Here is a 23,065-nt window from a genome sequence, read left to right as displayed (position 1 = left end):
TTAGGTAGTTGAGTTTTACCCTATGAGTAGGCCTGACATGACAAGAATCCACTTCAGAGACTCAAATAATTGTTCAAATATCCTACCCATATCAGAGGTTAGTTTACCTGCATGGTGGTGATGCGGAGTGACTTCTCGAAGCACTCCACACAGTGCTGGAAGTCCTTGGCCCGGAGGTACAGCAGGGCCTTGGAGCGCATGGCGCATGCGCTGCGATGGTTCGACAGCTCCCAGGCCTGGTTGTAGTATTGGTGGTCCCGCAGCACGTCCCCCAGCAAGCAGTACAGACTAGGGGACTCCTTCTCCAGCTCCCTACGCAGAATATCCTCTGCCTGGGAGAGAGGGAGCGAGAAAAGGAGGGAAGGGGGAGGAGAGAGGAAAGAGCTTTGCTCCTTAAGACCCTCAGAGCCAGCACACTGAACATTCTCTGCTAACAATGATGTGATTTGATTTGGTCTCGGAATGCCACAATACACTCATTGGTTAAAGGAAGCTCAATTGGCTCAATCAAGATGTTGGAACAACAAGCCAACAGACACTGAACCTCTCAAAAGAGCTGATTTGAGTACTGTACTCCCTGAATTGGAGAGAGTGTAGAATAACGATCAGGTGTCACTTCCCTTCACTTTGAGAAGTGCCTCTGTTCATGTCGAAGCGTCCCAATCTACCCACAGCTCAGGATGAGTGCTTTTGTGCGCAAGGGACTCTGGGTTTTCATTGCATTCCTTTACCTCATGGAGTAATCGTAGACCTCTCTTCCACACCACTCATCAGACCTCAAATCCCTGAACTCACCACCAACAAATGGAATTACAACGCAAAAGCAATATGGCTGGCAAAGTGTAATATTTGTCTTATTTGTAATAAAGTATTTTTGGTATAAGTTTGAATAGTAGATGGACATGGACCTCTGCAAATCACAGATTGGGTTGACAAAAGGGGAATAACACCACAGAAAAGTAAGGTGAGTTCAGCAACTCTACCGATGACAAAAAATTGCTGTAGACTATTATCTATTGGTAAATCTATTTGTGCTCATATTTCACATATTTGTATTTACGCTGATCCCACTATACTATATAGTACAACAAGGGAAAACTTATCTTCGAAGACATGTGCATTTATATTAGAAAGAAAGCATTTTTTTCCTCTACTGAGGGAGCTAGCCAACAATTTACAGCCCATTTAAAAATAAAAATCCATTCGATTTTCCTTCAAATATCAATATCGTCCTTAGGGGCCATCACATCAGCACACTAGTGCTGCTGGTCAAAAAGAAGTGGGCTTCCATGGCCTTTTCCAGACCACACCCCCTCCGCTGGCGGAAGAGCCTGATCCCTTCAACAAATATTTTTTAACAATTTCACAGTCATCGGTACTGCGGTGAATCCTATAATTACCGGCATTCAGTTATTTGGAGGGGTGCGGCACACCCAGGAAAGAGGGAAAATGTCTGACTGTTTCCCAGAAAGGCAGGCAAGATTTTATTACCATGAAAAAATCATATTAGGGAGGTTATATTCACAACATCAATGGGGCACCCCTACAGCCAACTGCTGGCAAAGAATTAAGCTAATTGATTAGAAAGCACTCTTATGACCACACGCACTTGACATGCTCTCACCAGGAAATAAGACAGACAGACTATGTGCTTTTCACTGGAGAATGACTTTCAGTAGAAGTATTTCAGTCGATTGTCTGGGGGAAATGGAAAAGGGTGATTGTGAATTGGGTTTTTATAACCTTGGAGAATGGCCACCAGTTAGAACCCCCAGCATGCTCCTCCATAAAAGAGAGAGCGAGGAGAGGTAGAGGGAGAGAAAAGGAGGGATTCAGTACTCCTCCAAGTACAGACGCCCTTATTGTGGAAAACCGCATAAGGAGTTCTCTGAACTCACTGACCCTTGCTTAAGGGTAGAGTGGAATCACCCTTTGGCTATATCTGTCGCTTTTATAAATGGGGCCTGTCTTACTATGGGAGCCATGACACATTTTTTTTTTGAGGGGAGAGTAATTTTCCATGGTGCGGTAGCACATCGAAGGGAATCCAATCAGGCTTGGAATATTTATAGAAATTGAACAACATTCATGAGTTCTGTACACGAACATATACTCTCTAAATGGGTTCTCTGTCTGAATTGCGTGTCCCGGGATATTCATATGTGATTTACTGTCCCATTTGTGAAACGGAGGTGCTTTAAACATTTGTCAATACCACACATTTATTTCAAATGTGGCTATTTTGGCCTGGGTTATACCATATAAGTGTTGTTCGACGTTCCATCTTGTTTATGTCCATGTAAGGTTTACACAGATGGCTCATCCATAAGGCTGGTGTAATACAACAATTACATTCAAAACTCAAGAGCTATCGAACGAATTCAACAGAAATTGACTTAATGCAGGTCCCCATCTCTCCGCTTTCCTGTTTCTCTATTTTAGTTACATTATTCTTCTCAGGGTGCGGCCGCGGTCAGGCTCAATCACATTCAGCATGCATTCAGACACACCGAGAGCAGGAACAGCACGTTTAGCACAAAGAGACTACCGGCTGGAATCCACCCAAGTCTTCTCCAGACAAATGGATTGTCTAGCCTTTTTTATCATGTTACATGGAGTACTGGCCGGGGCCAAAGTGCATGGTTTTAGTGTGGAGGACTTATTATATTGACCAGAATGCACGTCTGTAATCAGATTGGAAGACAAAACCAGCTGTAATTCACTAACAGAGCACAATGGCCTGCAGGACTCGCATTCAGGATTGGGACTGTGAGCAGCGGCTAAGTACGGGTCAGCTGGAGGGAGCACTGGTATGTGTGTGTGCTGGCATGTATGCGTGTGTGTAGAATACTCATTTCTGCTCAATCTGTCCAAGCCAAGCCCTGTTGATCCAGAGAGATTGATGTGGTGATATTAGCTATTACAGAGAACTTATGAAAAATAATCCTGTGAATCATGCTGAGAGGTCACTTAAACAGGTCGATCACTAAAAGGACAAGGGGTGATGAAGATTGAAAGAAAATACTTCAGCGAAAATCTTACTGACAATTAACCAGATGTCCATTGCATAACAGTTCGGGAGAACATCCTCAGAGCATTTGTGACAAATCTGGCACCGGTTTCATCAATGACTTTCAGAACCACAGCAAGATGGGGGACAGTGTTACAGGATTCTCTTCTTGGCCTGGTGTTAGAGGTTGACCGACTAATCAGCATAGCCGATTAATTAGGGCCGATTTCAAGTTTTCATAACAATCGGTAATCTGCATTTTTGGATGTCGATTATGGCCGATTACATTGCAATACACGAGGAGACTGCGTGGCAGGCTGAACATCTGTTACGCGGGTGCAGCAAGGAGCCAAGGTAAGTTGCTAGCTAGCATTAAACTTACCTTATAAAAAACAATCAATCTTAACATAATCACTAGTTAACTACACATGGTCCAGCGTTGCATATAATCAATGCGGTGTTTGTTAATTTATCGTCGAATCACAGCCTACGTCGCCAAATGGGTGATGATTTAACAAAAGCGCATTCGTGAAAAAAGCACAATCGTTGCACCAATGTACCTAACCATAAACATCAATGCCTTTCTTAAAATCAATACACAAGTATATATTTTTTAAAACTGCATATTTAGTTAAAAGAAATTCATGTTAGCAGGCAATATTAACTAGGGAAATTGCGTCAGCTCTCTTGCGTTCAGTGCAAGCAGAGTCAGGATATATGCAGCAGTGATGGCCGCCTGGCTTGTTGACAACTGAGTGAAGACTATTTCTTCCTAACAAAGACTAATTAATTTGCCAGAATTTTACATAATTATGACATAACATTGAAGGTTGTGCAATGTAACAGAAATATTTAGACTTAGGGTTGACACCCGTTCGGTAAAATATGGAACAGTTCTGTATTTCACTGAAAGAATAAACGTTTTGTTTTTGAAATGATAGTTTACGGATTTGACCATATTAATGACCTAAGGCTCATATTTCTGTGTGTTTATTATATTATAATTAAGTCTATGATTTGATATTTGATAGAGCAGTCTGACTGAGCAGTGGTAGGCAGCAGCAGGCTTATAAGCATTCATTCAAACAGCACTTTCCTGCGTTTGCCAGCAGCTCTTCGCAATGCTTGAAGCACAGCGCTGTTTATGACTTCAAGCCTTCTGAGATTAGGCTGGCAATACTATAGTGCCTATAAGAACATCCAATAGTCAAAGGTATATGAAATACAAATGATATAGAGAGAAATAGTCCTATAATTCCTATAATAAATACAACCTAAAACTTCTTAACTGGGAATATTGAAGACTCATGTTAAAAGGAACCACCAGCTTTCATATGTTCTGAGCAAGGAACTTAAACGTTAGCTTTTTTACATGGCACATAATGCACTTTTACTTTCTTCTCCAACTAATTTAAGCCAAATTGAACCTTTAATTATTTATTTGAGACTAAATATATTTTATTTATGTATTATATTAAGTTAAAATAAGTGTTCATTCAGTATTGTTGTAATTGTCATTATTACAAATATATATATATAAAATAATAATAAAAAATTGGCCGATTAATCGGTATCGGCTTTTTTTGGTCCTCCAATAAATCGGTATCGGCGTTGAAAAATCGTTCGATCTCTACCTGGTGTGGTACGCCACGATTCTGCTAGGACTTGACAGAACATCGTCTGACAGGTGCAAGAGAGGAGGTTGCCTAACCTCTGGCTCTTTATTCTTGCTCTGCTTCATTACCTCAGTCAATTCTGACCGAGAGCCCTTGCAGGTTGGGTGAGAAAAAAAACAAAAAAAAAACACCTGTGTAAACATTGAGACTTTTCCAGCAGAAAAGAAAAGAAAATGAAAACGATCCGCTATCAAAAAGGAGGACCAACAAAAACAAACAGCTGCCATATGTCCACATCTTTGATTCTTTTCTGTCTGCCTCTGTGGAAAACAGTCTAAAACCAATGCCATTGGTTACTATTTCCATAGCCTGTTGTTTCACCATTAAGAGATAAAAGAGAATGTTCAAATCAGCGCCACCAAGAGGACACTGCCTGAAGGATAGGGGGACTCAGAGAGTGATCCAACCCAAACATGCTATATTTCTGTCTATCTGGGAGTGTGTGAGTCCCAGGGGGGCCCTGGGGGCCAGACAGGTTAATAATAACGCCAGAGAAACAGAGCCAGATCTCCCTGGGACTGATTCGTCTGACAGCTGGAATGCCCGAGAACACAAATGAGTGCATAAACAGGTGCGCACTAAAGACAGACAGACAGATAGACGGAGGGAGGGAAGGGGGGAGAGAAGGAGGGAGTAGGGAGCAGAGCGAGATAGCTAGGTAACAGGGTAGATGGAAAGAGCGGTGATATTCACTGTTCTTCCAGTGTGGGCAAGATGAGCTTCTCTCTTGAGTGTGTTTGTGTGGTGATGGTGCCCATGTTTAGTACGAAGAATGACCTTGACTGTTGTGTAAAGCAATGAGTATTAAATGCGCCTGAGAAGGGAAGTCACAGTTTTTCTGGTGGTTGTAATGGCTGTTGTACCTTGCCATGCTGGCCCATCCTCTCCAGGCAGATGACAGCATCCTCCCACAGCTCCAGCTTCTCGTAGATTAGCAGGGCTGAGCTGGTGCAGCCCAGGTCTGTCAGCAGGTTGGCCAGCTGCTTCTGTAGATGGGAGATAGGAGAGCTGTTCAGACATGGGATAGCACAACTAGGTTTTGAAGGTCCAATGCTGCCGTTTTTATCTCAATATCAAATAATTTCTGGGTAACATTTAAGTACCTTATTGTGATTGTTTTAAATAAAATTGGTTAAAAGGAAACAAAAATTGCTCTTTGCTAAGAAGCTATTTCTCAAGAAATAATTATGCTAGGACTGTCTGGGAGTGGTCTGAATGGGGAGGGGAAAACTGAAAACTAGCTGTTATTGGCAGAAAGGTTTGGAACTCTTTGGTTTGGAACTCTTTCTTATTGGTCTATTAACAAATTTCCCGACTGGTGATGTCACCAGACAGGCCAAAACTCCATCCCACCTAAACAAGCTGAAATTTCAGCTCTTACACAAAAATGGCATCATCATCATTTTCACAATTTCACGGTATTACTCCAACCTCAGTGTGGAAATACAGTATATAAAACACTGCAAAATCATGTTTTTCACTGCACTGAACCTTTAAACAACCACACCAGTAGAAATGAGGTGTATAATGGTGGTACAGGGTCGGTCTGCACTGTGAACCCGAATGAATACATAAAAAATATATACACAAAAATGTAAGCACTAGGCCTATAGGCTATGGCTGCACTGTGTTGTATGTAAATCTGAGCTGAAAGAACATTGTATGCTATTCCGTTAAAACAACAAGAGCCTATGCACACATAGTAATCAAAATTCAAATCTTAATTGCCGCATTTCAAACTATCCTTTTGAGGCGCAGCTGGAAAGTAGTTCTGTACGATGGCGAGTGCTAGGGTCAACAAACCATAATTTGAGGATCCTCAATCATCATTTAAATCTCCAGTTTGGGAACATTTTGGCTTCCCAGTGGAAGCTTTTTGTTTTTTTACTTAGTCGGAAATGAACGAAATGTATTGAATTTATTAGAACATTCATTCATTTGCCGAAGATGATGATAAGACATTAGGGCTGTTCCCTACAACAACAAAAAATTATCTTGGTTGACCAAGAATTGTCTGTTCTTTCGACCAATCGATTGGTCGAAATGTTTAAACATTTATTTTTCCATATATAGACACATCCTACAGTGCATTCGGAAAGTATTCAGACCTCTTCCCATTTTCCACATTTACAGCCTTGTTCTAAAATTGATTACATTTTTCCTCTCATAAATATACACACAATACCCCATAATGACAAAGCGAAACCACATTTGCAAAAACATCCCCACAGCATGATGCTGCTACCACCATGCATCACCATAGGGATGGTGCCAGGTTTCCTCCAGACCAGAGGTTGGCCGACTAATTAGGGCCGATGTCAAGTTTTCATAACAATCGGTAATCAGCATTTTTGGACGCCGATTACGGCCGATTACATTGCATTCCACGAGGAAACTGCGTGGCAGGCTGACCACCTGTTATGCGAGTGCAGCAAGGAGCCAAGGTAAGTTGCTAGCTAGCATTAAATTTATCTTATAAAAAACAATCAATCTTCACATAATCACTAGTTAACTACACATGGTTGATGATATTACTAGGTTAACTAGCTTGTCCTGCGTTGCATATAATCAATGCGGTGCTTGTTAATTTATCATCGAATCACAGCCTACTTCGCCAAATGGGTGATTTAACAAAAGCACAATCGTTGCACGAATGTACCTAACCATAAACATCAATGCCTTTCTTAAAATCAATACACAGAAGTATATATTTTTTTAAACCTGCATATTTAGTTAAAAGAAATTCATGTTAACAGGCAATATTAACTAGGGAAATTGTGTCACTTCTCTTGCATTCATTGCACGGAGAGTCAGGGTATATGCAACAGTTTGGGCCGCCTGGCTCGTTGCAAACTAATTTGCCAGAATTTTACACAATTATAACATTGAAGGTTGTGAAATGTAACAGCAATATTCAGACTTCGGGTTGCCAGCCGTTCGATAAAATACGGAACGGTTCCGTATTTCACTGAAAGAATAAGCATTTTGTTATCTAAATGATAGTTTCCGGATTTGACCATGTTAATGACCAAAGGCTCGTATTTCTGTGTGTTTATTATATTATCATTAAGTCTACGATTTGATATTTGATAGAGCAGTCTGACTGAGCGGTGGTAGGCAGCAGCAGGCTCGTAAGCATTCATTCAAACTTTACTCGTTTGCCAGCAGCTCTTAGCAACGCATGATCACAGCGCTGTTTATGACTTCAAGCCTATCAACTCCTGAGATTAGGCTGGCAATACTAAAGTGCCTATTAGAACATCAATAGTCAAAGGTATATGAAATACAAATGGTACAGAGAGAAATAGTCGACGCGCCATAATTCCTATAGTAACTACAACCTAAAACTTCTTAACTGGGAATATTGAAGAACTGGGAATATTGAACCACCAGCTTTCATATGTTCTGAGCAAGGAACTTAAACATTAGCCTTTTTACATGGCACATATTGCACTTTTACTTTCTTTCTCCAACACTGTGTTTTTGCATTATTTAAACCAAATTGAGTATGTTTCATTATTTATTTGAGACTTAATAGATTTTATTTATGTATTATATTAAGTTGAAATAAAAGTGTTCATTCAGTGTTGTTATTATTACAAATATGTAAAAAAAAGAAAAGAAAAAAAGCGGTATCGGCTTTTTTTGGTCCTCCAATAATTGATATCGGTATCGGCGTTGAAAAATCATAATCGGTCAACCTCTAGTCCAGATGTGACGCTCGGCATTCAGGTCAAATAATTAAATCTTGGTTTCATCAGACCAGAGAATCTTGTTTCTCATGGTCAGAGTCTTTAGGTGCCTTTTGGCAAACTCCAAGGGCCTTTTACTGAGGAGTGGCTTGTGTCTGGCCACTCTACCATAAAGACCTGATTGGTGGAGTGCTGTAGAGATGGTTGCCCTTCTGGAAGGTTCTCCCATCTCCACAGAAGAACTCTGGAGCTCTGTCAGAGTGACAATCGGGTTTATTGGTCACCTCCTTGACGAAGGACCTTCTCCCTCGATTGCTCAGTTTGGCCGGGCGGCCAAAGAGTCTTGGTGGTTCCAAACTTCTTCCATTTAAGAATGATGGAGGATACTGTGTTCTTGGGGACCTTCAATGCTGCAGAATTTTTTGATACCCTTCTACAGGCAATTCCTTTGACCTCATGGCTTGGTTTTTGCTCTGACATGCACTGTCAACTGTGGGACTTATATAGACAGACTTATATAGACATTTACTACAGGTGGACTGCAATTAAGTTGTAGAAAAATCTTAAGGATGATCAATAGAAACAGGTCAAGGGGAAGGTCAAGGGGTCTGAATCAGTTCGAATGCACTGTATACACAGAGTGTACAAAACATTAAGAACACCTGCTCTTCCATGACAGACTGACCAGGTGAATACAGATGAAAGCTATGATCCCCTATTGATGTCACTTGTTAAATCCACTTCAAAATCATTGTAGATCAGTGGTAACCAACTGGTCGATCGCGATGGACTGGTTGATCTCCAAGGCATTCCTAGTCGATCACCAAACATTACTGTAAAAAAACTATGATAATTCCTTGCGTTCCTATTTTTTCTTTGTTTTACGCTGTTGTCTGTAGGTCCACTTAATTTAGCAGCCCTAGCGCAGGGTAGGCAAAGTGTTCCCATTTTCAATCATTTTCAATAAAACAACGAGGCTACATACAGGGGGTACCGGTACAGAGTCAATGTGCGGGGGTACAGGTTCGTTGAGGTAATTTGTACATGTAGGTAGGGGTAAAGTGACTATGCATAGATAATAAATAGCGAGTAGCAGCAGCATAAGGGGGGTGGGGGGTCAATGCAAATATTCAGAGTAGCCATTTGATTAGCTTGTCAGCAGTGTTAAGGCTTGGGGGTAGAAGCTGTTAAGAAGCCTTTTGGACCTAGACAAGGCGCTCCGGTACCACTTGCCGTGCGGTAGCAGAGAGAACAGTCAATGACCATGGTGGCCGGTGACTTTGGCAATTTGTAGGCCCTTCCTCTGACACCGCCTGGTATAGAGGTCCTGGATGGCAGGAAGCTCGGTCCCAGTGATGTACTAGGCCTTACGCACTACCCTCTGTAGCGCCTTGCGGTCGGAGGCCGAGCAGTTGATATACCAGGCGGTGATGCAACCAGTTAGGTGCTCTTGATAGTGCATCTGTAGAACTGGATCTGAGGACCCATGCCAAATCTTTTCAGTCTCCTGAGGGGGAAAGGCGTTGTCATGCCCCCTTCACGACTGTCTTGGTGTGTTTGGGCCATGATAGTTTGTTGGTGATGTGGACACCAAGGATCTTGAAGCTCTCAACCTGCTCCACTAGAGCCCATCGATGAAAATGGGGGCGTGCTCGGCCCTCTTTTTCCTGTCGTACAGGCCTACCGCTGGCCAATCCGATAGCTCAGATCACTATGTCTGAATGGTTTCCTCGAGCCATAGACTAAAAAGAAACCTTGAATGCACAGCAAAGCTGATACTGTGAGATTTCAAAACTTAAAACCATGACCAGAGACTCAACGAATAAAGCAAAGAGCTGCTGTTTTTACGAGTGAGTTCATGATTGAGTTGTTATTCAGCAGTCTCAACAGTTTGTTCAACACTTTTATGAGCCATAAAATGTGTGCTCGTCCTACTTCCACTGCAGTTGCAATGAATGAGAATAGCAAAGTGTTTCGATAAGCTTGCGTTGCTATTAGCGTTGTGTGTTTTTTCATAGAGGAATATTTCACTTTCTCTGGTCATAGGAGTAACATGAATTCGTGCATGCGGCAGCAATAATGTAGTGCGACTTGTTTCGCCATCAGCTGGAAGACTGTCCCCTTTTCTCAGTGGAGGGAGGGAGAGTGGAGTGACGGTGAGTCGGGTGAGAGGCAGCCTTACCAATGCTCCCTCCCTCTTCGCCAGACTGGCCATCAGTCCAGTAAAAAATAATGTAATTATTATGCTCACAAGTAATACAATAAATGATCCATTACCAGTGTGATCATATACTTAATATTTTTGTTATATATTTTCAAAATGGTCTGAGAATAACATTGGCAGGGCAATTCAAGCATAGCCAATATGCAGTGATAATGTATTGGGCCTATAACCTACTAAACAAATCTTATTGCTACAAAACTGTTTTTAAATTGGTTAATGTTTTTTAAGTCATGTAAAAAAAAAAAAGAGCAGTAGAGCTTGACTTGCATATTGACTCAAAGTGATCTTGACTCAGAAAAGGTTGGTGTAGTGTAGATGAAGGGGAGGACATAGGTTAAAGAAGGATTTTAAAGCCTTGAGACAACAGACATGGATTGTGCATGTGTGCCATTCAGAGGGATTTTTGCAAAACCAAAATGTAAGTGCCTTTGAATGGGGTATGGTAGTAGGTGCCAGGTGCACCATCGAGAGCATCTTGACCGGTTGCATTACCGCCTGGTATGGCAACTGCTCGGCATCTAACCGTAATGCGCTACAGAGGGTAGTGCGTACGGCCCAGTACTTCACCGGGGCCAAGCTTCCTGCCATCCAGGACCTATATACTAGGCTGTGTCAGAAGAAAACCCCCAAAATTGTCAAAGACTCCAGACACCCAAGTCAGACTGTTCTCTCTGCTACCGCACGGCAAGCGGTACCGGAGCACCTAGTCTAGGACCTGTACCCCCGCACACTGACTCGGTACCGGTACCCCCTGTATATAGCCTTGTTATTTTATTGTGTAACTTTTTTAAAAACTTTTGTTTATTTGGTAAATATTTTCTTAACTCTTTCTTGAATTGCATTGTTGGTTGAGGGCTTGTAAGTAAGAATTTCACGGTAAGGTTTACACCTGTTGTATTCGGCACGTGACAAATAAAGTTTGATTTGTGTCAAGAACTGCAATGCTGCTGGGTTTTTCACACTCAACAGTTTCCCATGTGTATTAAGAATGGTCCACCAGCCAAAGGACATACAGCCAACTTGCCACAATTGTGGGAAGCATTTGAGTCAACATGGGCCAGCATCCCTGTGGAATGCTTTCGACATCTTGTAGAGTTCATGCCCCGACAAATTGAGCCTGTTCTGGGCGGGGGGTGCAACTCAATATTAGGAAGGTGTTCGTAATGCTTGGTAAACTCAGGGTATATATACAGTGGGGAGAACAAGTATTTGATACACTGCCGATTTTGCAGGTTTTCCTACTTACAAAGCATGTAGAGGTCTGTCATTTTTATCATAGGTACACTTCAACTGTGAGAGACGGAATCTAAAACAAAAATCCAGAAAATCACATTGTATGATATTTAAGTAATTAATTTGCATTTTATTGCATGACATAAGTATTTGATCACCTACCAACCAGTAAGAATTCCGGCTCTCACAGACCTGTTAGTTTTTCTTTAAGAAGCCCTCCTGTTCTCCACTCATTACCTGTATTAACTGCACCTGTTTGAACTCGTTACCTGTATAAAAGACACCTGTCCACACACTCAATCAAACAGACTCCAACCTCTCCACAATGGCCAAGACCAGAGAGCTGTGTAAGGACATCAGGGATAAATTGTAGACCTGTACAAGGCTGGGATGGGCTACAGGACAATAGCCAAGCAGCTTGGTGAGAAGGCAACAACTGTTGGCACAATTATTAGAAAATGGAAGAAGTTCAAGATGACGGTCAATCACCCTCGGTCTGGGGCTCCATGCAAGATCTCACCTCGTGGGGCATCAATGATCATGAGGAATGTGAGGGATCAGCCCAGAACTACACGGCAGGACCTGGTCAATGACCTGAAGAGAGCTGGGACCACAGTCTCAAAGAAAACCATTAGTAACACACTACGCCGTCATGGATTAAAATCCTGCAGCGCACGCAAGGTCCCCCTGCTCAAGCCAGCGCATGTCCAGGCCCGTCTGAAGTTTGCCAATGACCATCTGGATGATCCAGAGGAGGAATGGGAGAAGGTCATGTGGTCTGATGAGACAAAAATAGAGCTTTTTGCTCTAAACTCCACTCGCCGTGTTTGGAGGAATAGAAGGATGAGTACAACCCCAAGAACACCATCCCAACCGTGAAGCATGGAGGTGGAAACATCATTCTTTGGGGATGCTTTTCTGCAAAGGGGACAGGACGACTGCACCGTATTGAGGGGAGGATGGATGGGGCCATGTATCGCGAGATCTTGACCAACAACCTCCTTCCCTCAGTAAGAGCATTGAAGATGGGTCGTGGCTGGGTCTTCCAGCATGACAACGACCCGAAACACACAGCCAGGGCAACTAAGGAGTGGCTCCGTAAGAAGCATCTCAAGGTCCTGGAGTGGCCTAGCCAGTCTCCAGACCTGAACCCAATAGAAAATCTTTGGAGGGAGCCGAAAGTCCGTATTGCCCAGCGACAGCCCCGAAACCTGAAGGATCTGGAGAAGGTCTGTATGGAGGAGTGGGCCAAAATCCCTGCTGCAGTGTGTGCAAACCTGGTCAAGAACTACAGGAAACGTATGATCTCTGTAATTGCAAACTAAGGTTTCTGTACCAAATATTCAGTTCTGCTTTTCTGATGTATCAAATACTTATGTCATGCAATAAAATGCAAATGAATTACTTAAAAATCATACAATGTGATTTTCTGGATTTTTGTTTTAGATTCCTTCTCTCACAGTTGAAGTGTACCTATGATAAAAATTACAGACCTCTACATGCTTTGTAAGTAGGAAAACCTGCAAAATTGTCAGTGTATCAAATACTTGTTCTCCCCACTGTACATAGTATATGTTTTTTTTTTTTATCATACATTTTTATCGACCAGCCCACATCAATAAAAGATGGTCCGGCTCTTCTGGTATTTTCCAGAATTGCCAGATGGCCAATCTGTCCATGGCGTCATACCCTTGCTTGTTCTGAACAGAATGAGGCTGTTGATCTATTGTGAAGAAAATTTGCCGCGGCACACACACCTGAATGCACTCATGACTCCTTTCTATGAGCACCAAAATGACGATCTGTTATACAACAGGCTTCCAAATGATGCCCACCAGACCCAGGCAGACTGTGATTTATAATGGGCTGTTTTTGGATAGCAAAAACAAAAAACAGTATTTGTGTGAGTGCGGGGATGCAGGGTTGTGTTCCAAATAAAACTACAAGTGTGCTTGATCTAGTCCCTCAACAGCACAGCTAGGAGTTTTTAAAAAAAGTTAGGAACTTTGCACACTTTGGAGAGGTGTGTGACCACTTGGAGACACCAGTTAGTCCTCTCACTCAAACCTTTGTAATTTTTTTATCTTATGTTACACCTACAGTACATTTTCCAGAAATATTCTTATCATGTTACTGAATGTATCCAGAGTATTTTCAGATTTCATTATCAATAAATGAAGCGAATAGTACAGTAAATGTAAAATTCACAAAATCAATAGTGTAATGTTTGGATTCAGTCTTGTGAACTGTTGTGTCCTCACCTTTGGTCTAATAATTTCCCCATAATCTCAAAACTGTTCCTTTTCAATTGCTACCATGGTTATGCATTTTCATATTTATTCTGTAAGAAACATTTAAATGTAGCCCTATCCATATAGGCCAATTCCCACGAGTGAAAGGGTTAAAGAGCAAGGAGAGAGACGTAACTGGGGCGGGTTTGTTTACCCGTGGCGGACGGCACTAAGGGCCAGCTGAGGTAATTAATGAGCCAAATCTGAATACTGCTGGGGGGTAGGGAAAGGAGGGAGACTATTGTTATGAATTTTTACAAGTCTCTCCTTAAAAAGGATGATTAATTTATGTCAGAAGCTAGCAGATTCATTACTTACCAACAACAGCTGCAAATCCCAATAAAACTATATCACATTCTGAAATTCACTTTCCTTGCTTTATCTAACACTATCATGAATCTAGCAAAGATATTTTGTGTGTCAGAGTGCAGTATTTATTTAGTTTCTTGGAACAAACGTTTGGTAGCAAGTACCAGGGGGGTTGCCTAGCAAAATGAATATCTGCATAGCGTAACAAATCCCCATGATTCAATGCCATATTCAGACTGAACAGCTAGCGCGACAGCAATTTTGTAAAATAAAGTATGTTTAGCTAATAGGGAGATCTAACAAAATAACTACATCAAACTATTTAGTGTCCACAACTAAAGAATCATTGTGAAAAGTCTGAAAAGACACGTATCCGAAAGCATGATGGTGTACCATGCGCACATGCTAACAGAATGGACCGAGGTGGGTAGCTGGCCAAGTGTGCCATTGTAGCAAAGTATTTCCAAACTAAAAATCTGATCTCTTAAAAGTTATGTTAATTTTCGTTATATTATCTATACAATAGGCTACCGTACATTTTGACCCAATATGCCTGACATATTACCTCTTAAGGAGCTTTCCATTTTGATAGGGTTATTTTGCCTTAAAACCTTTAGGCTTACCTTAAGAAAAATGTAAATCTCTGCATCCCTGCCCAGTCAATAAATGTAAAATTCACAAAATCAATAGTGTAATGTTTGGATTCAGTCTTGTGTCAGATGAACTGTTGTTTCCTCACCTAATTGTCCCATAACCTTGAAACTGTTCCCTTTCCATTGCTACCATGGTAATGCATATGCTTTTTATAGGTCTTCTGTAAGAAACATTTCAATGTAGCCCTATCCATATAGGCCAATTCCAACGAGAGTAAACGACGTAACTGGGGCGGGTTTGTTTACCCGCGGCGGACAGCGCTAAGGGCCAGCTGAGGTAATTAATCAACCAAATCTGAATACTGCTGGGGGATCGGGAGAGGAGGGATACCATTGTTCGGGCCGAACGGCTAGCGAGACAGCTAAAATTGTGTTGGAAAAAATACGATTTTAGCTAATAGGGAGAAGTATCTAACAAAATAACTACATTATGGCATTCACTTATCATAAACTATTTACAGACATGTGGGTAGATTTGTGGACAAAATGTTTACTTACTCAACCGTATAACTACGCACACAGGCCAAAGTATGTGAGGGTGCCTAATTTGACTGGAGCGTGGAGCGAGTTTCCCAAAGGCTGGAGCGTCGACCTTTTCGCCCACTCCAATTTAGCTCCAGTAGCGCTCACTTCACGAGCTCAGGGCATGGTCGATTTTTTAATCTACCTACCACAGTGGCTGGTGGACCAAAAAGTTAATTTTCCACCCTGACGATCACATATCTCTCTATTATGCGTGGGAATACTTTGGAACAGATTTCCAAAATTAAAATCACTCAGAGCTGATTTGCTGGTGTTTTTACAGTCTTATGTTCAACATTAAAACAAAACGTGTTTTTTTTGCTCAGAAAACTTGGGGAGATCAGATAAAATCACTGCGAACAGCAAACGAGGGGGGGAGGGGGGCAGTTGGGGAACCCTGACCTACAATATCGGATATCTCAACCAATCTCCCTGTCCCTCCTCTCCCAACACAGCTCCTCTGTGCGCAGGCATGGCCATAGTTACATGCCTCTTGCTGAGGAGGAAATGCAGAATCAAAGCCCCACGATTCTCTGCCTTGCTTGCACTTTCAATTCCCCAGGCGGAAATAAAAGTGTGCCTTCAATTCCAGCTTTATTGCTGTTCGCTGCTATTACATGGAGCCTGGGCAATGTATTTTACACTCTCTCCCTCAATCTCCCGCTCCATATCTCTTCCTCCCTCATCTGTTGGGCAGTCCCTGTCAATCTACCTCTCCCCCGCTTTATGTCTGTCTGTGGTTTCCTACTCTGCCTAGGTAAACATTGTATTGACTGATTGTATTGAGGAGCATTGGCTTTAGACAACAGCAAATAGTTAATTAAAAGGGGAAACCTTTCCAACCAGCTGAAAATGTAAGCAAATGTCACTGCTCAAAACGCCTTAGCTGCCAGACGCTGTCATTTCTATGTAGTAAGAGAAAGAAGAAACTGACTGTGCCAGGAATGGCACAGTCAACACAAAATACAACACAAAATAAACATCCACGGTCGACAAATCATCTTTCTGAAAGCTACAAATATGGACTAACAAAAATACTCATCACTCACACTTCATCTCCCCGAATATATACACAGAGAAAAACAGATGAGCCTTACTTGCATCACCATATATAAACGACCTGGTTGGTGCAGCTCCTACCCTGAGGGGCAATAACTGTCTGGTAGATGATGAAGGACATAGGTGTACTGTTTTAGTGGCCATCCTAGAGTGGAGGCGGCCATCAGGTGGCCTTTGGCTTGAAAGCAGCCTGCGCTGACACAGAGATTGAGCCTGACAGATATATTGTCTTAGTGTCCAGATTAGATCAGGGCTCTGACGCACTACCTACTCACATATGACCAGCCCTGTGGTGATGGATGAGACTCCTCTGAGGACAAGGCGTTAGCGGACCTCAGGCAGGAGGTCAAGAGGACACAGTTACAACACCGGAGCAAGGCCCGCATCCTTGTTCAAATGTGTAGGAGTTCAAAGAGAGTCTCCCCCACCCCCCAGCGGATGGATCCCATCCTTTTCTCCTGACTTAGGGATCACTCATATAAACCTGACACGTGTTTGTTTTCTAAAATCATGGCCATGACTTACAATGGGTCAAGTCATAAGTCAAAGCTTTGATGAAAGACATTGCTGTGTGGTACCTCAGTTACAGTGAGTCAGCCCTTAACAGGAAGTTAACGTTCACAGTGGAACAAAATCAATTCAAAGTCAATCAGCATAAATCAGAAACCCAATCAGCGGTGACGGTCTAATGAGGGGGTGTTACCTGGACAGCCCACCTGGGAGGAGCCTGGCAGCAGTAGAAGAGTTTCAGACGCTCAGTCACAGGACAGCTCTTCTCCTCAAAGCAATCCACTATAGTCTGGAAGAGAGGAGAGACAACCAACATCAACTAGACAGTCATACCCAGGCAAAGTGCTAATATTAAATGAAAGGAATTTAAACTGCAAAGTTGGTAGAGCAAGTCAAGAGCAAATTGTAATGTACTAATTGAGATGTGGGTGAAGCAGGTCTAAACAAGCATTGACTTAGTGGGCAACACTGGTTTAGATCCTTCTTTTGTCTCAATCGCTGTTGTATTGACAGGTTATACAATGGCAAGGGGACGTTAGGTACTCAATGAACACATGCTGAGGGCATCCAGGAAGACAAGGCATAAACAGTAAACATAATTCTCTCACAGCTGTGCCAAATGAGCCACAGCTGACTGCTATCCAATTGTTATCGTCTCATTCTCAAGACTCCTCTGGCGAGTCTAGTCATTTTATCAGTGGGTCGTTATGCAGAGCAACAACTCACATTCTGCCTGCTATCGGAGAGGAGATATTTGTCTGTGTCTAAATTGGGTCTCGACTCACAGTTAAGTATTTAACAACGATGAGATTGTTTCTTAATTTCTGAATTCGAAGATCCTATACCATGGCACATAAACCTCAGTCCTGTTGTTATGGCTCGGTTGGGTGGCGTTATCAGTGGGACGTGGACAGGGCCCAGTCTCCTGTAATGAGATTTGGATCCCGACTGCCCAGGATAAAGTGTTTAATTATAAGTAGTGGATGGAGTTGGGCAGCTTGGATGTGATTGGGCTCCTTGTATAGGAAATTAAGAGGAAATTGGGTAAGAGATACAGTATTTTACTGCCTGGGATGAAGAACATCCAGGAGGTGAGTCATGGTGATTGCATTTTCTGGGGACACAGACGGACACAAATAAAAACACCAACATCTAGACACAGAGACACCAACACAATCAGGAGGGCGGGGGATAAAAAGCATCCCTTCCTTTTTTTTCTCTTTTTTTTTACTCTGAAAGACAAATCGAATGCCCTGTCCAAGTGTTGACGTCAAACCGACACTGCTTCCGATGAATGCGGATCTTGATTCCTCAAAGACCATTACTGCCCAAATGATTTCCATCAATGTTAATCTTTTGTCTCAATCAGTTTAATGGGTGGTTGGCAAAGTTGTCTTTACCAATAACAGATGCATGTATCTGGTAACATCTAAACAAACCTAGTCTACAAATGAGTGGGCCCGGTCAACCGTTAAGAGTCAATCTTCTCCATTTAAAACAAGTCTCTGACACAGTCAGAGCAAGTGACGCAGTGTGTCAAAACAGGCAGCCTGCAGAGTGGGAGCGGGCACACAGCAAGTGCAAGACGAAAGCTGTAAGAATTCAACAGAATGAGGAATTTAAAATGGGGCTGTGTGTCTATTCATGCCAAAACAAACAGCCTTTGCACTTGTGTTTGAGAGCAAGCTTTCAGTCTTCCAGATCGATGTAAGTGCTCTCTTTTGCTACAGAGAAACAACGCACAAAACCAACTGGAGAAAATGACATGTTTCCTTGCTCTAACCTTGTTGGTGCTCTAATTTGATAATGCATGCAGCTGGGTTCTGTTCTTTATAAACCTAAAGATAAATTCCTGAGGACTTTTGTTCCCCAATACAAAGAATTTGTAAGATGAAAAAAGTAGCACATCCAAGTGACTTACAAAAAAACCGGTACCCCCCAAAAAAACAAGGCTGTTATCATTGTCAAAAACCTATACTACCCTTTTGGTATATCGGAGAAGTGTAGGTGTCAATCCTGTGCCATGTCATCTGTTGGAGGTTTGACATTCTTACAGCAATGCTCAGAAGAGGAATTCATGAAGGCAAAGCCGATCAGCTGTCACAATTAAAGGATAGAGCTCTTTGCTTCAAAGGCTTTGATGCTCCAGGATGAAATACTCCCCCTGCACATTCAACCATCCCCCAAAATGGGATATGTCAAGCATCCACAGACCAATATCTGCTAGCATTTCAGCGAAAGTGTGAACTGAACAATGTCTCATGTCAGAGGGTAGAAAGGCAGAGAATAAAACCTATGTTGACAGGTGTGAAAGAACTGATAACTAATCTCACAACACAACCAGCCAGTTGGAGGGAAATTCCAGCTACAGTTTGAAAGGAGAGTGAGGACGGTTCTTAGGGATGAACATCAACCTCATGTAGAAATTACATTTCCAGTTGGCTTGGTGCAATCGGTTTCCCTTAATGGCAAGCAATGTTTGTTTGAAAGCAGACTGCGGATGACTAATAACTCATTTTGTTTCAACCACTGCCAGTGGATAGCTTCAAGGCACAAACGGGGTTGGTATGTGGTGAGCTCCGGTAGAGCAGAGACCCTACAGAAAGAGCCACAGGCTACTGGGGAGTGGTTCAGAGAAGATTGGTGAGTAAAAACATCCAGATTCACTGAACTGAGTTATTAGTTGCTCTGTGAACACAATTATAGCAGATGGTGGTGTAATGTAAAGTATATTAAATGAGTATACAGTAAACCAGAAAATACTGATTTTATACAACCGCACAAGGAAGGAAAACACCCCATCTGACAGGTTGCAGAAATATTATGTTTACATTCAGAATAAGACCAGTGGGCCTCCCGAGTGGCGCAGTGTTTTAAGGCACTGCATCGCAGTGCTAGCTGTGCCACTAGAGATCCTGGTTCGAGTCCAGGCTCTATCGCAGCCGGCCGCGACCGGGAGACCCATGGGGCGGTGCACAATTGGCTTAGTGTTGCCCAGGTTACGGGAGGGTTTGGCCGGCAGGGATGATCTTGCCCCATCGCGCTCTAGAAACTCCTATGGCGGGCCGGGCGCGATGCACGCTGACACGGTCGCCAGGTGTTTCCTCCGACACATTGGTGCGGCTGGCTTCCGGGTTAAGCGGGCATTGTGTCAAGAAGCAGTGCGGCTTGGCTGGGTTGTGTTTTGAAGGATGCACGGCTCTCGACCGTTGCTTCTCCCGAGTTCGTACGGGAGTTGCAGCGATGAGACAAGACTGTAACTACCAATTGGATACCACGAAATTGGGGGAAATAAATGGGGTAAAAGTAAAAAAATAAACAAATTAATAACTCATAAAAAGAATAAGACCAGTGTACTTTTAATACACTTGTTAAGTTGGAACACAATGTAAGGCTGTTAAACTAAATAAGGACAATTGCTAGGAATGTCCTCCAGCTACATATGTCAAAGTACTCACCACTGGTGTTGGCTTAGCTATTGGTTTCATTCATCAGAAACGGCAGCCCCTTTGTGAAAACAAATACCTAATTATGTAACAAAATAAAAGTAAACAGACTGCATATTATACGTTTAACTTATGTTTACACCACTACTGTCTTAATAAAATATGAAATAGCTTGAGTGGACTAAGAACAGTAAAACCTGTCTGATAGGAGAGTAATAGACTGTCATTAATTAAGTCATTGGCTGTAATATAATTAAGAAACAAGGAACATAATTAAATAGCAATTTTTTCCTGGATATACACAGTCTACATTAAGAACGCTTGCTCTTTCCATGACATAGACTGACCAGGTAAATCCAGGTGAAAGCTACGATCCCTTATTCATGTCACTTGTTAAATCCACTTCAATCAGTGTAGATGAAGGGGAGTACACAGGTTAAAGAAGGATTTTGAAGCCTTGTGACGACTGAGACATGGATTGTGTATGTGTGCCATTCAGAGGGTGAATGGGCAAAACAAGATTGAAGTGCATTTGAACAGGGTATGGTAGTAGGTGCCAGGCGCACCAGTTTGTGTCAAGAACGGCAATGCTGCTGGGTTTTTCCACGGTCAACAGTTTCCCGTGTGTATCAAGAATGGTCCACCACTCAAAGGACATCCAGCCAACTTGACGCAACTGTGGGAAACATTGGAGTCAACATGGGGCAGCATCCCTGTTGAACGTTTGGACACCTTGTAAAGTGTGCCCCGACGAACTGAGGCTGTTCTGAGGGAAGGGGTGCAACTCAATGCAAGGAAGGTATTCTTAATATTCTGTACAGTCAGTGTATATGTCACATTACAAAATGAAGAGAGTGAAGCATTTAAAAGAGAAAAGATAATTCAATCAGATGATAGGAAGGGAATTTCACCTAGCCTTCCCTCAGGTCAGTCTACATCTGGACTTTGGGTGTCCACTCTCAAACACAGGAAATAAGAAGTGGAAATGACAGACAACAAAGACAGGGAAGTGCAGTTTATTATAATCACTCATTCCCTTGAGGGGGCAGCCATTAGTGCCACGGCTATGTATTCCAGCCAATGAAGGGCTTGATCGTGATAAACAAAACCCAGTCGGATCCCCATGGGCCCAGCTTACAGCTTCCTCACAGAAGTCGCCCAAGTTGCTTATTGGAGCAGGACGGGGTTAATAATTCCTGCTCCGACATGAAACAACTCAACACATAACATATTTCCTCCACATTTTCCCCCCTTCAGCAGCCAAGGAGATTTTAAGTCAAAACATCACCGTGAGGGAGAAAAAAAATTGAAACAAAGGAGGGCAAACTATTTTATTTTCTCCATTCCCTCCAACTCTCAGTCATTGGTGCGTGAGCTGCCTGTCAACCCTCGCTCTGATGTGTCTCTTTGGGTTCTGGCGTTCTGGGAGAAACGGTGATGGAGCATGTCTGTCTCACAGGGGATTAGGGCTGGGTGGAGATGGGCTTGGTGTCAGTGGTGGGATCATTGAGTGATTGACGTCTTCCTTGCACAGTGATGGACAGGTGACTCCCCCACCCCCCTAGATGACCGAACCCCCCCGCCTGTCACACGGCTCTCGCTAGAGGGCTCCCTCAGCTGTTTCGCCCCCCTACAGGTCCTGTCTGTCAAATCAGGTTTCGGGGTAAGAGTGCAGAGCTCCGTGTGCAAACATTTTAGGAGGGGAAGCTAGGGAGATTGAAACCAGACTTTCACTTTCCTTTATGTCACAAAACCATGGGGCAGCACTAGTGTCTGGCTGCTTTAAGAGTCTCCTGTTCTATACCAGACGTCGGACCGTCTTATACCAGGCCCCAACCTCCTGCTTTATGACTCTGACCTCGTCTGTCTACGACTGACAGCTCACTGCACACCTGGAGCACTGAAGCTGGGGCTGGATAGAGCAACAGGCACACACAACATGATGTCATCCCCATCAGTTTAAAGCAGCCCTGAGAAGAGCATCAATTATTCCCAGATCATACATCTGTGCATGACCAAGTATAAGTATGTCAGAGAGACTGTATGCAAAAAAAGGGGTGTGGAAACATTGGTAAAGGAGAAGAGAGGAGGGTGGGCTGGTTTCACAGACAGACACCCATGACAAATATCCTAAACGGGTACAGGAACCCCGGCACAGGGGGAGCGTGTCTGTCCTCTGCTGAGTTATTTCAAAGGCCCCTGTGCTTTCGCAGACAGCTCAGTGGGAATACTGATTTGGCTGTGTGGATTTCAGACGGCATGCAGCACATGTTCTTGCAGACTGTTGTGCTAATGATGTGACATATGTGACCTACAGAAAATGTAAATCCAGGTTTGGAATTTATATAATTGTGCATGTACGCCCTGGAAATGGTATGATGCCAAGTGCCTTCACTTGACAGATCAGCATTAACGGCCTTATAAATAATAATGGCTGATT

The 23,065-nt window shown here is 42.8% G+C and overlaps 1 pseudogene; it reads right to left on the bottom strand.

The window, feature by feature from the left end:
- LOC139569815 (tetratricopeptide repeat protein 27-like) overlaps positions 1-23,065 on the bottom strand; it is a 153,456-nt pseudogene that overhangs the window by 32,978 nt on the left and 97,413 nt on the right.

Source organism: Salvelinus alpinus, chromosome 3 (genome assembly GCF_045679555.1).
Source record: "Salvelinus alpinus chromosome 3, SLU_Salpinus.1, whole genome shotgun sequence".
NCBI lineage: Eukaryota > Metazoa > Chordata > Actinopteri > Salmoniformes > Salmonidae > Salvelinus > Salvelinus alpinus.
The sequence above is the reverse complement of the archived record's forward strand: the minus strand, read 5'-3'. Positions and strand labels throughout refer to the sequence as shown.